Source organism: Cryptomeria japonica, chromosome 5 (assembly GCF_030272615.1).
Source record: "Cryptomeria japonica chromosome 5, Sugi_1.0, whole genome shotgun sequence".
Taxonomy (NCBI): domain Eukaryota; kingdom Viridiplantae; phylum Streptophyta; class Pinopsida; order Cupressales; family Cupressaceae; genus Cryptomeria; species Cryptomeria japonica.
This window is the reverse complement of record NC_081409.1, coordinates 158,962,947-158,971,992: the sequence shown is the minus strand read 5'-3', so window position 1 is coordinate 158,971,992 and position 9,046 is coordinate 158,962,947.

The window sequence follows — 9,046 nt, the reverse complement described above, 5'->3', positions numbered from 1 at the left end:
GGGGGTCTTCCCTTCATGTTGTTGAATCTGGTGAAACCTTCATGATCAACTCTTGCATTTCTCCTTGGATCTGCATGTTGATACAAGAAGTGTGGCCTTTGGTTTATTGTTGTATACCGATTTGAGTGGCAATTTCCAACAACACCTGCATATGTCTTTTTGTCAATATCCTTTCCTACAGTGAATGTCTTCTTTTCTTTGCCTTCAAAAGAAGAGGAGAACTTTATTTCTTTGTCGGATTTATCTTTGCGGGGTTGAACTTTGACCTACTTCAAAGCCTAAACCACTAGTGTCTTTGGATTGCTTATGTTTGTTTAGCATCTTGTCTAAGGCCTCGATGTTGCCTTCATATTTGCTCCTTATTTTTATTTCTTCCTTAATTTCTTCAAGCTCCTTTCTGAGCTTCACTATCTCCACTTCCAACTCTTGATGCTCCTTTTCCATCTTCGTCAGATCAGAGGATGTAGCTTCATATATCCTCTTATTTTCTTCCAGCTGCAATTTCATGTTAGATATAACTTGACTGGACCCATCCATGGATTGCTTCAAGAGATCTTGTTCATCTACTGCAGCAAGCTTGACCTTTTTGAGTTCTCTTCTTGTTTTTCTTAGTTCCTTGAGAGCACTGATAAGTTCACCTTCCAAGTCCACTTCAACCTCAATATCCTCCTCTTCCTCATCTTCATCAACCGGTTCACCAAGTGCCTTGAAGAGATTGACTTTTCTGTCATTCTCATGGTAATCATCTTCTGATGCATTTTCTTCATCTGTTGTATCATCCTCAATAGTATATAGACTGTTCTTATTCTGGTAGCCTCTCCTTCCTTGTTGGTAGTCGTTTATTTCTCTATCTTTTTCGGCAGATTTTTTGAACTCTCTTGACTCAACTCCACCGGTTTCTTTGTGAGAACAATTAGCAACAAAGTGTTCGACCTTCCCACAATTGAAACATTTGAGTGGTAGCTTTCCTTTATACCAGTCGGATCCTCTTTTGATCTTCCTGACAAAGTTTGCTACTTCTGCATCAGAATCTTCACTGGATTCTTTATGAGTAGCTTCTTCTTTCCCCATTTTGGTGATGTTGAATGTTGCTTCTTTCCTTGAGGAAGTGTCACCGGTAGTTCTCATCTTATAGGTTGTCAGTGAGCCAAATAACTCATCCATTGTAAAGGTTCTTAGATCCTTGGATTCTTCTATGACATACACCTTAATATCATACTTGGGTGTGAGAGACCTAAGTACCTTCTTGACCAGAGTCTCATCTGCAATCTCTTCATCAAGTCCTCTAATGGTGTTCACAGTTTCATCAAATCTATGAAAATAGTTTGCAACCTTTTCACCATCTTTCATCTTGATGCTTTCAAGTTGGCCCCTTAGTGCTTGCAGCTTGGCCTCTTTGACTTTTGCATCTCCCTCAAACAACATCTGCAATTTATCCCAAGTCTCCTTTGTTGAAACAGAGTGCATGACTTTGAAAAACTCATTATTAGATAGCCCGCTCAAGATAGCATGTTTGGCCTTTTCATTGTTCTCATATTCCTTTTTGGCATCTGGATCAGTGGGAGGAGCACTAGGAACAACATAACCATTCTTGACAGACATCTACACATCAAAACCTAGAGAGGAAATGTAGGTCTCCATTCTTCTGCTCCATAAGGCATAATTAGAACCATCAAACACGGGGCTTTTGAGGAAGCAGACTCATTTCTTTCCATTATGTTCAAATTGCATAATCTACCCAAGGTTTACTGATAACCGGGAACCTAGGCTCTAATACCAATTGTTGAACATAGAGTACCACTGAGAGGGGGGTGAATCAGTGGTTTCTAAACTTGTTGACTTTCAAAGCAACTTTAGAATACCAGTTAACCGCTTAAGCACTAAACAATCAAACTGGTAAAGCAAGAAGGAAAGTTAAAGATATCAACCACACAAATGCAATTCACAACACCAGATGTATGAGGAAAACCCAAAGTGGGAAAAACCTCGGTGAGAAAAGCTGCTAGAGACATTTCTCCAATTCAGCCTCACAAGTAAAACACTGAATTACAAAGATTTAGGGCACCAACCCAAGGAGCACCAACCCCTACACCAAGCTCCAACTTGGCGATGTATATTAAAATACAATTTTGATACATATTTTGATTATGGTAAAAACAGGTTTTGAAGGGATCCTGAAACCCTTTACAAAAGAACCTTAATAGATAAAAGCATTAAGAATTCTGATACAGTTAAGGCTTCTTGTAGCAAAAGAATTCTGCAACTCTTGATTAAATATTCTACTGCCAGTTGACAATCTTTTCTCCTCCAATGAATCTCACACTACCGGTTGTGAGATTACTCTCTCTAATTCTTGGCCTATGTTATCTCTATATCTCTCTCTCAGTCTTACAATACACTGTGTCACACTCGGATGCTACCTGCTCTACCACACCTTGTCGGTTTGTCTTAGCTATGAAACTACAGTTATACCGGTACTCAATCACTGTTGGTTGAACCCTCTCACTAGTTTGCTTGCTCACTTACTCTGCAACTTTCTTAGAATAAGTTCTAAGGCTAACAACACTTCTTTTCACTTAATCTCTCTTTTCTCTTATTCTTCTTTGCAGCATCTTCTTTCTCTGTCTCGAGCTCATATATTTATCATCGTGATTTCCCGCCAAGAATGCATTCAAACATTGAGCGGTTAGGGTTTCCTTTACCCGACACAATATTCATGAGATCTGATCCATCCTATCTTGGATTGATCACCTATACTCCAGGGATGCATCTATACACGATTTCCATTATCCAATGCATACTTGCTAAAGATAGCAATCACGTACAAGATTTCCTGCCTTGAAATATGTCGACTCATAAAACACTTCAGTTGTTTCCTTTTTGAGGTCTTCTTGCAATCGGATTTCCTTTGCATGATCTAGGCGCCAACTACTTCCTGATCTTCCTCAGTCATTCTTTCTTCCTTGAGCCGCATCAGTCAATTACAATCCTATGATTTGTGGTTGTTTCATTTATTTCAACTAGTTGTTTTCACCAACCATGTCGATGGTCACTAATACATTTGGACTAGATTTTCAACTGAGGTTTCCAACAGAGAAGGTATATTGTGGCCAAATTTGATTTTTTTTTTTTTAAATGCCCGCATTCGTCTTAATTCCAACGGAAATTACCCATTTGGTTTCGACGAAGAAGGCATTAGCAATGAGAATTTTCTTTTTTTCAAAAAAGTGCTTGAGTTCGTCGTAATTCTGACGACAACTGCCATTACAAAATAAAAAAAGAGGCAGGGAATTCATTTGTGAATTGTAATCCCGCATAGGCGTCCGTGGCGACTTCAACCCCCAAGAACATCAAACCCGCGTCAAAGGCAATCCCACGTAGGAGGTAGATTCAAATTGCCCTAGTTTTTAATTTCATGTTGCAAAAAATATACATGTGGTGGTTAATTGTCCTAGTTTAATCTCGTAAAACCATAGAATTGTGATTGAGGAGTGAGCGTTCAATTTTGTATCAGCAATCCCTTCCTCCTGTATACGCGCGTGTTAATTGTTCACATGAGATCACATCTCTTTGCGGCATCATATCAAACAATTCACAAGCCTTGTCCATGTTTCCACATTTTGCATTCATGTCAAGCAGGGCATTTGCAAGTACAATACCTAACAAAATTCCTCTATCCGTTATGCTTTGATGGATGTCCATACCCTGTTCCAAAGCTCCCATTTTTGCACAAGCAGGGAGGATGCTGGCAAAGGTTGTGGAATTTGGCTTTATGCCTTCCAATTTCATTTGCTTGAAAGTGTCTAAAGCTTTTTCGACAAATCCATTTTGTGCATATCCAGCAATCGTTGTAGTCCACGAGACAACATTTCTTTCAGGCATTCTATCAAATAGTTCACGTGCCTTGTCTATGCTTCCAAATTTTGCATAAATGACTACCAAGACAGTTACAACTACAACATCTGACAAAATTTCTCTATCCTTTATGCTTCAATGAATGTCCATACCTTGTTCCAAATCTCCCATTTTGGCACAGGCAGGGAGGATAGTAGCAATGGTCATGGAATTGGCTTTACACCCGCTGATTGCATTTGCTTGAAAGTTTCTAAAGCCTTCTCAACAAATCCATTTTGTGCAGTTGCAACTACATCTGACAAAATTCCTCTATCTTTTATGCTTTGATGGATGTCCATACCCTATTCCAAAGCTCCTATTTTGGCACAGGCCGGGAGTAGGCTGGCAAACGTAACTAAAGAAATGCAATGATCAGCTCCAAAGACATCAAACCAGTACTAACAAAACCAAGAGTCTAAAATATGATAGGGAATAGTGTGAGCTGTCCTGAAATAAAATATTTTATTTTCAATTTCAACTAAAACATAATTACTCAGCCATTTAATGTTATTAATAAGTGTTTAACTTATGAAAGAGATAAATGGTTGACCACAAGTACATGAGTTACTAAATGCACACAAATAAGTGAATTTGATATTCAAAACTATCTACAATGAATTCAATTCTTGTCCATTAGTCATTTATGTTTGCAATAAGCATCTTTCTTTGTTTTTCTTAATCTTTATTCATAGTTATGTGCATATTTCATATTCTATAATTAGGATATCAATTGTTATGGCTGAACACTAGCATGATGTTTGTGTTGTGGTATAGATGCGTGGAAACATAATTATGGGATTGTTATATTATAGAGATCATAAATATAGATATCGCATATTAGTTATAGCTCTTCTTGGATTGAGTCTAAAGTTGGCATACAGTCACAAAGCCATTATTAGCAGATCTATCCATTTCTAGTAAAGACAATTGAGAAAGTCATTTTGATATTGAGAGTTTCTTATCTGTTTACCTATTGATCATTATTAAGCCATAATATTTAGGTCTATTTATCTCTCTTGCAAAACCTCTGTAAGTGTCCTAGATTGTCCCTACTACTCACTCTTCAATTCTGAAAAATGGAGTTCTAAAGATTTGTTGCACAAGATGGTGTTGAACGTATCAACAAGGCTAGCATGGAAGGCATGTTCAAGCTTCCACTTGTACAACTTACAAAAAATGATTTGTTGATAGAAGAAATCCTTGAAATAGGATACAACCGAAAGATAAGTAAGTACATACAAACCTCCTCAGTTGAAAGTAAAATCTATTTATAAAAAGAGTACATTGAATCCCAATCCATAAACACAATAGAGATATCGATGGAGACTTAATTGGATGTAGCATGTCGCACCAAAGTTGTTAGAGTATGCTAAGCTAGTACATAATGTTTCATAAAGCCACATTAGTATTTTACCCAGATCATTATCTACCAAAACTAACTATAGTAATCCTTTTGAGGATTAATTTCATGGTTCTAGATCTTCATTTAGTTCCACTTCTTGTTGGAGAAAAGAACAATTATTTCTTGAGGTAGATGAATATCCCATCAACTTAGGACAAGACCCTTTCTAGAATATAACAAATTCTACTCCAACAAAAGATCATGGGGGTTTCACTAGAGATATTGGATAAGAGATAGACTTCTACGGCTGCATTAAAAGCATTGGCATGTTCTTCATTTATTGATGTAAACTCTCTGTGACGCCACCACAACCAACAAAGGTGTAAAAAGTTGTTTGAAATGCATGGATTTTTAGGATTGTCCTTTGAGAAAATAGAATTAAAGTATGGAAGCAGGATCTGCCAGCTCTTGAGGGAAAGACCATGTCAGACAATAATTTCTATTTTCTTGCCTGTGAAGAAAGACCATGTCAGACAATATCAACAAACAACAAAATAAGGAGACAATTGCTAGATTGTGGTCTAACTTGAAAAGAAAAGGTGATGGAAATTGTTATTGTCCGTGCAAAATTTGTAAGGGGTTAAAGACTAGAAGACTTCTAATCAAAACAACGAAGAAACATTGTAGGTTGCATGGTCACATTGAAGGTGGACATGATTATCATCCATTGGTAAGTTTTTCAATTTATATACATAATAAATCACGTGATGATGAGATCATGATCACGGTTTATTTATGTATATCAATTTTATATAGGTCGAGCACCCCGGAGCACATGGTATGGATCAACACAACCCTGAGAATATGGTTTTTGAAGTGGACGAACATGGAGGTGTGAATATCGAAGCTGAAGATAATGATCCCATGGAAGATGACGGTCATGAGCCAGAAAACACAATTGAAGATGATGGTACAAATACATTGATCCATGATTCATTTAGTACTTGCGCAACTAATCATGATGATGAAGATGACCTTGATGTTGTTCATGATGTCCCTCTACTTGAGAAGGCATCTAAGGCCCTTTATGAGGGCTCGCAGGTAACTCTTCTCTCTGTTGTATTGTTGTTGGTGAACTTGAAGGTTATGAATGGTTTATCCAACATAACAATGTCACGTATGTTAAGGCATGTCATATATGTCATAATAAACTGTGAATCATGTTGTACCATTAATATTATTTATTATAACAAATTATATTTTGTTGTTGTAGATTGATAGGTGAGTTTTTGTTACCACCATCAAATATTCTACCTCGCTCATACCGAGAATTATCTGCCATTATGAAAGATATTGGAATGGAGTATCAAGCAATAGATGCTTGTCCCAATTATCATATTATATATCACAAACAACATGAATTTCGAACTGAATTCCCTGAATGTCATATTAGTAGATATCGAATAAATCAAATAACAAAAAGGGTTCCTCGCAAGGTTCTTCGCTATATTCCCATTATTCCACGTATGCAACGATTATTCAAGTGCACTAGCTTGGCACAATTTATGGATTACCATGCATGCAATAGAAGTCGAGATGACATTATTCGAATGCCTGTGGATGGTTAAGCATTTATGGACATAGAGGAAAAGTGGCCACACTTTAAAGAAGAACCTCATAATCTCAAGCTTTCATTGGCAGCGGACGGTGTCAATCCATTTCAAGAGATGAGATCTGTTTACTCAGTGTGGCCTGTTTTTGTTATCAACAATAACATTCCTCCATGGATGTCAATAAAGAGGGAGCACATAATGTTGGCAATGATTGTTCCAGGTATTTTATCATTTAAATATAGTCGTCTAAATTTAATTATAAATATTACAGTAAAATGGTCATAATAATTATGTAATGTGTTTGTTCATTCGATTAGGTAAGTACCAAGTTAAAGATATGAATGTATATATCGAGCCTCTTATCAATGAGTTGATGGAGTTATGGAATGGTGTCACTATGTATGACATCTCTAGACCAATAGGACAAGACAATTTCAATTCCATGTGATGCTTCTATGGACAATACACGATGCCCCGGGGCTAACACATTTTTGTGGTATGTTATAGTGTTTAAGTAGTGCATGAACATTATAATTCAAAAAATTATCATATTTAATCCAATTATACATTATCTTGTAGGTCTTCAAACAAAGGGAAAATTTGCATGTCCTGTTTGTGGTCCAAAGATGAAATCTCGTCATTCAAAAAGTTTAGGAAAGCAGATGTTTGATGAGTATAGGCACTTTCTCCACAAAAATCATAAGTATCGAAATACTTAAAAACATCTTTTCAATGGGAAAGAAGAGAATACATCAAAGCCACGAAGAATGACACCTCACCTATGGAAGTTGGAATATAATAGAATTAATCATCAAGGTAATGCCATTCCATCTATTGGTTTGTCATAAAACATCTTTTCTATTTTGTTTTGTTTACTGATGATGTGATTGATGATCATGAAGGTCGTGAAGGCATAAATGACCACCTTCCTAAGGGAATAAAAAGTTATCCCGGACAATTTAGTAGGTTTCCCTACTATGAGTAGTTACAAATTGTTCATTTGTTTGATAGTATACATATTGGAAAGAATATAATAGAGACATTATGGAAAATATTGGATGGAAGGCGTGACAAAGAAAAAATTGTCAAAATATGTAGTGACATTCAGGATTCCAATCATGCAATGATAAATGTCATTCAATCAAATAGCCATGGAGACCAGATTAATATAAGTGAGCTTCCTTGGTTATTAACGGACCAGCAAAGTAATGTTATAAAAGAAGTCATACGAAAAATTCGATTTCCCACAGGATTTGCTGCGAACATAAACAATCTCATATCAAAGAAAAGTGAATTTGGGCCAGGGATGAAAACGCATGATTGGCATACCTTCATTAAGGTAATTCATGTTCTTGTGTTTTTAATATGTATTGAAGTACTGAGCGTACGTGTACTTTTCATTATGTTACAAAAAAATGAAAAGATAATTTTATAATTGTTGCAGTACGTTCTACCTTTATCTCTCCCAGACGACTTCGACAATAATGTCAAGCAAGTCATATATGATCTTGGAAAATACATGAGGTAAGTAGTGATATTTGTTTAGTTCGTTGTATAGATATTATATTTGTGATTTGTTTTACTTCTTATGTAATATATTTTTTTGCATCTTGAATACCTTGTAGGTGGTTGTCATATAAAGAAATCCATAAAGATAAAATATTGGAAGAGAAAAATTCCTCATTTAATGTGTGAAATGCAAAAGTGTTTACCTCTAGCTTTTTTCAATGCACAAGAACACTACCTCATACACCAAGTTGAGGAGATTGAATTGTGTGGACCTGTACACACTAGGTCAATGTGGATGGTTGAGAGGCACTTGAAATTTTTGAAGGCTTTGGTTCGACAAAGAGCACATCCTGAGGGTTCTATGGTGGAGGGATATATGGTATACCAGACTATGGTGTACATTTCTGAATATCTTCCTAAGTTTGCAGCAAAGATCCACGTGGATCGCATTTGGGATCCCAACACCATTAACAAATTCGAAGGGGAGTACTTGACGGGGAAAGGTAGATTGAGGAAAGTGAGAGGTAATTATAAGATGTTATTGTAGCTAATTAATTCTTAATCTTCAAAATAAATCGATTGTAAGACATCTATTTATTTTTTGTACAGTTGGTCGAGAGTGGGATGCACTACATTTGTATATTGCAAATAATCTTGATTGGATGATGGTATGGATTGAACGTTGTCA